The 5993-nt window shown below is 51.6% G+C and overlaps 1 pseudogene; it reads right to left on the bottom strand.

Moving 5' to 3' along the window:
• Positions 1 to 4480: 4480 nt before the first annotated feature.
• LOC133084097 (actin, cytoplasmic 1-like) lies at positions 4481 to 5608 on the bottom strand (annotated as a pseudogene).
• Between the last annotated feature and the right edge of the window lie 385 nt (positions 5609 to 5993).

Genomic DNA, 5993 nt, shown 5'->3' with positions numbered 1-5993 from the left:
TATTCAAGTCTCACATCTCTTTGCAAAGTGAGCATATCTCCAGTCAGCTGGTCCACGAGAGTAGGACCAAAGGACGTTCCTGACCAAGCTGGTCTGGTGTGCCCCCATGTATGTGTCCTCAAGAAGCTACGTTCAGTGTGGGTATCCCTGGGATTGAATGCGTGCAGTAAGAGTGTAAATGACTGAAATAGGAATCCAACTCTTCAAGACCTTTCCAAGGTTGTCCTCATGACTGTAGTAATGGATGATCTTAGGTTGGGTCCCCCAAGAAGCAGACCTTGAGGCGAGGATTCGCGTGAAAGTAGTTTTGTGGGAGGTGGTCTCAGGAAGTTCTGGAAGGGGAGTGAGGAAGGTGTCCAAGGAGGGGAGAGAAGTCAGGAGTGTGTGCCTAAATGAGCAGGTCGTTGCTATGGGCATCTGGGGCTCAATCCCACTGAGGACCTCTGTGAGAGGGTAGAGAACAGGGTTTCTCAACCTCAGCACTATTGACATTTTGGGCTGAATAATTATTGGTTGTGGGGTGCTGTCCTGGGTGTTGTTGGATGTTTAGCAGCATCCTGGCCTCTACCAGATGCCAGTAGCAACCATCCAAACAAAATGTCTCCAGATATTGCTGAATGTCCCCTGGGGGTGCAAAATTGTACCTGGTTGAGAATCACTGGTATAGATATGTCTCAGAATTGTCCCATCCAAGAGGGGAGAAGGTAGGGGGGATATATACACCAACTCCCAGTCATCATTGTTAAGGCTGCTTCTGAAGGTGTCAAATCCCTGCACTTCTGGCCTGTCCTGAGGGTCTCCCGAATCCTAGGCCAGAGAAAGCTGTCAGGCAGTAGAGAAACTGCCCATAGTAAGAAGCCACCAGCATGCGTGGAAATAACGAGGGCTGCAGGGATGTGGGCCCCCATAGTGCAGCTACCTGGATTATGCTGTGTGAGGCTTTGGAGACCCCAGCTCCTTCCCAGATCTGCAGCTTGGCCTGGACTTCCACGTTCCTGGGGCTTTGTGGGTTCCACTGCATCACTGTGTTGAAACCAACCCACCCCCGAGCAAGGCTTTAGCCCCTCAGCTCACTTCCTAGTCTCTGCATCTGTCACTGCTCCTGCAGGATGAGGAAAGATGACTTGCGAAGACTGATAGACAGAAATGACCTAAGTGATGTTTCCCCAGGTGGAAGGCACTGGTGGGAAAGTTGCTCACAGAATTCCCCTCCTCTTCCTGTCTCAGCTCCTTGCACCCACTAGAGACGCTAAGGATGTTCTCCTTTTTCAGTATGCTGTGTGACTTTGGGCAATCACACCTCCTCTCTGGGCCTCAGTCTTCCTTCTATAAAAAACACGGGTCTGCTGGGGGTGGACCAGATGACCTTGAAATGTCCTTCCATCTCGAGTGGCTGCTGAGAGCCCTGGGAGGCGGTGGGGAGTCACCAGGCAGCCAGAGCCTGGGGGCCGGCCAGAAAATGTGACAGCTCGGCCCCCAGTGGTGTTGCTGGCCTCTGATCTCCACTGTGTGCCCGATACTCTGGGTCTGGTCACAGCCCATTGCGGCCCCTCGCTCACCCAGGAACATCTGCTACAGCATTTACCACGTTAATAGATTAGCTTTGAGAATCGGGCAGGTGTTTTCCACCCAAGCCAGAAAACATCAAAATCAGATTGCTCTCCAAGACTTTCCGCACAGGCAATCGAGTTAGAATGACTCGTACGGTCTAACAGATAATAAAACACACATAACATTTGCTTTAAGGTACAGGCAGCGGTATTTTGTCCCATGCTTAGGAGAAACAAAAACTCACTCTATTTGGGAATAGGGTAATTGAATACAGATGGGAGGAGGTAAATGAAAGAATTTAGCAAATATCTCAGTGGAATAGCTAATGGGAATGAGACAGAATAGGAAATTAAAAATTATTCGAAGCAGATGGACCATTCTTTGAGTTTTTAAAAATTTATTAGGGCCGTGAAAAAATGTGTCTGTTTATTTTCTACGGCCATGAAATTAATGACTTGGTGAGTTTTGCTTGTGCAATTTTATGACTGCCATGTCATCTGTCATAATTTGGGGGCTGTTTGATATAGATTTATGAATGTCCCCACCCCCGCACCCCTCCCTGATTTATTGGCGTGGGTCAGACATGAATTAGGCTGTCCCCTATCAAGGGAGCAACGCCAATGGCAGCGTAACCCCACAGGCCCTGGGTGGGGGGCCTTGGGGGATTCTCAGCCCAGAGGTGAGTGGAAAAGCCATGGAGGGGCTGTGGGAAAGGGGTAGGCCTGACCTGGCTGAACTTCCTCTGCAGGGATGACCCCAGCCTGCCCGGGCTGGGGAGGAGGTGTTGGGAAGGGGTTTCTTGAAAACTATGGGGAGCAGGAAGGCAGCCCGGGCTGCTTGTGCTGGGCTGGGAGTGAGGTGAGGGCTGTTGCTGCTGCTTCAGCCCAGCCCAAGGGCCACCTGGCTTCCTGTCCCTCAGCCCCCATAGCTGGGCTCATCTGCCTCCAGACCTGAAGCTCAAGGAAGGAGAAGAAAATTCACAAATTGGGAATCTGTGTGCCTGGCTACATGCTGGGGGCTTACGTGCATCCTCTAGATGGTGGTTAAAATAGGGCTTTACAACCAGCAGATTTGGATCCAGTTTCGCTCTGATTCTTTCCAGCTGTGTGGCTTTGGGCTGGTTACTACCCTATCTGAACTTCTTTCCTCCTCTGTAAAGTGAGAATAGAAATGCCTAATGGAAGGGATGTTTTGAGGCTCAAAGGAGATAATGTAACATCCCAGCACATAGCAACGTGCTGGTAAATGGTAACTCCTATTATTATTAATAAGCATCTTGAGGTGGATATTATTATTTCCACCTGACAGATGGCGACACTGAGGCTCAGAGAGGTTAAGTGATTTGTCTGAGGTCACACGGTTAAAGGGATGGAGCTGGGCTTTCCACATGGATTTGCTCTTTCTTCCATAACTCTGACACCCAGCCTATTCTGAACTGAGAAACTCCAGACCCCTGGGGGCACAGTTCAGGGCTACGGACTCATGACTCTGTTCTCTGCTTCCTCTGCCTGGGCCTGGCCTATTCCCTGCCTGGCCTAGGTGTCCACTACAAACTTAGTCCTGGTGGTCAGTCCCTTCTGCTTCTCGGGCTCCCTATGGGAACAGAGAGCCTCTTCTACACCCCATCGCTGGGGTAGCTGGCCACCTTGTCTAGGTGTGGGTGGGAGAGCCCGTCCATCCTCAGGACCAGGCGCATCCCAATCCCTTACCTCCCTCCCCCTGACCCAGCTCCCGGAGGACGCTGCAATGAGTGGGGCTCGAGGGCCCCTCAGGCTAGGGAGTTCTCTAAGGGCAAATCCCTGCCTTGGCCTGATGTCACGGTATGTGGTGTGTGGCCTCTGGACAGGCTGCAGGTAGCTTTGAGTCCCACCTGAGCTCTCTTCTCTTTAGCCCCACCTGTTCCCAAAGTCCAGGCCCTTTCATGCCTCTCTCAGCACCTCCAAATTACTAACAGTAATAACTCCTATTTCCCGAGCACCTGTGAAGGGCCGGGCACTGTGCAAAGTGACTTGTTCATGCAGTCAGCCATTTATTCCTCCATTGTTTCAATATTTATTGAGTGATTTCTGTGTGCCTGGCACTGTCCCAGCACTGGGGATACAGCAAAGAATAAAACAGATATGGTCCCTGCCCTCACTGAACTTACATTCCAGTAGGGAAGACAGGCATTCGGTAAACATATTACTCTCTAATGTGTTAGGTAGATGTAAGGGCTTTGAAGAAAATTAAAGCAGGGTAAAAGATAGGAAAGGAGGTGGTGGGCGATGAGTGGTAGTAAGTGGTGGTGTCTGTTTTTTTTTTTTTTTTCTTTAATGTGTACACTTTATTGAACTGGTCTCAAGTCAGTGTACAGGTAAGCCCTGGCTACCTCCGCACCTCAACCCGCTCCCAGGGGGACCAAGAGCCTTCATACATCTCAAGTTGGGCGACAAAAAGGGGGACCACGATGGCTGACCATTCAAAATAAAACAAATAAAAAGAGCAAGTATTAAAGCGAAGATTAAAAAAAAAATTTTGGAGTACATAATTTACGCAAAAGCAGTGCTATCACCCTCCCCTGTGTGGACTTGGGCGGGGACTGGCCCTTCTCCTCAGGGAGAAGCGCGACAGCTTTTGGGAAGGCAAGGGACTTCCTGTAACAATGCATCTCACGATATTTGGAATGACTATTAAAAAAAAAAAAAGAACAATGTACAATCAAAGTCCTCGGCTACCTTGTAGAACTTTGGGGATGCTCCATCCAACCAACTGCTGTCACCTTCACCGTTCCAGTTTTTAAATCCTGAGTCAAGCACACACACACACACACACACAGAAATCAAAAAAGACAAAAAAAACCCAAACCAGATAAAGCCATGCCAGTCTCATCTCGTTTTCTGCATGAGTTAGGTTTTGTCAAGAAAAGGGCGTAACGCAGCTAACCGTCCACCTAGAAGCATTTGCGGTGGACGATGGAGGGGCCAGACTCATCGTACTCCTGCTTGCTGATGCACATCTGCTGGAAGGTGGACGGTGAGGCCAGGATGGAGCCGCCGATCCACGCGGAGTACTTGCGCTCAGGGGGAGCGATGATCTTGATCTTCATTGTGCTGGGAGCCAGGGCGGTGATCTCCTTCTGCATCCTGTCGGCGATGCCTGGGTACATGATGGTCCCGCCAGACAGCACCGTGTTGGCATAGAGGTCCTTGCGGATGTCGACGTCACACTTCACGATGGAATTGAAGGTAGTTTCGTGGATGTCACAGGATTCCATGCCCAGGAAGGAAGGCTGGAAGAGACCCTCAGGGCAGTGGAACCGCCCGTTGCCAATGGTGATGACCTGACCATCAGGCAGCTCGTAGCTCTTCTCCAGGGAGGAGCTGGAGGCCGCGGTGGCCATCTCCTGCTTGAAGTCCAGGGCGACGTAGCAGAACTTCTCCTTGACGTCACGAACGATTTCCCGCTCGGCCGTGTTGGTGAAGCTGTAGCCACGCTCTGTGAGGATCTTCATGAGGTAGTCCGTCAGGTCCCCGCCAGCCAGGTCCAGACACAGGATGGTGTGGGGGAGGGCGTATCCCTAGTAGATGGGCACCGTGTGGGTGACCCTGTCACTGGAGTCCATCACGATGCCAGTGGTGTGGCCAGAGGTGTACAGGGATAGCACAGCCTGGATGGCCACATACATGGCTGGGGTGTTGAAGGTCTTGAACATGATCTGGGTCATCTTCTCATGGTTGGCCTTGGGGTTCAGGGGGGCCTCAGTCAGCAGCACGGCGTGCTCCTCAGGGGCCACACGCAGCTCGTTGTAGAAGGTGTGGTGCCATATCTTCTCCGTGTCCTCCCAGTTGGTGACGATGCCCTGCTCGATGGTGTACTTGAGGGTCAGGATGCCTCTCTTGCTCTGGGCCTCATCACCCACATAGGAGTCCTTCTGGCCCATGCCCACCATCACGCCCTGGTGCCGGGGTTCCCCCACGATGGAGGGGAAGACAGTCTGGGGAGCATCGTCACCCGCGAAGCTGGCCTCGCACATGCCAGAGCCGTTGTCGACCAGGAGTGCAGCAATATCGTCATCCATGGCGAACTGTGGGGAGAACAGGACCATGAGTCGGGGGTCGGGTGGGCCGCCCTCGCCCTACCCACTTCCCTGGTGTCTGTTTTAGATAGGCTGGTCTAGGAAGGCCTCTCTGACATGGTAACATTTTTTTAATATATAATTTTATTTATTTATTTTTAAAATTTTATTTATTTATTTTATTTTTGGCTGCGTTGGGTCTCCGTTGCTGCGCAGGGGCTTTCTCTAGTTGCGGTGAGCGGGAGCTACTCTTCCTTGCAGTGTGCGGGCTTCTCATTGCGGTGGCTTCTCTTGTTGCGAACCATGGGCTCTAGGGTGCAGGCTTCAGTAGTTGTAGTACGCGGGCTCGTAGTTGTGGCTCGCGGGCTCTAGGGCGCAGGCTCAGTAG

Source organism: Eubalaena glacialis, chromosome 1 (assembly GCF_028564815.1).
Source record: "Eubalaena glacialis isolate mEubGla1 chromosome 1, mEubGla1.1.hap2.+ XY, whole genome shotgun sequence".
In the NCBI taxonomy this organism is placed as follows: Eukaryota; Metazoa; Chordata; class Mammalia; order Artiodactyla; family Balaenidae; genus Eubalaena; species Eubalaena glacialis.
The sequence above is the reverse complement of the archived record's forward strand: the minus strand, read 5'-3'. Positions and strand labels throughout refer to the sequence as shown.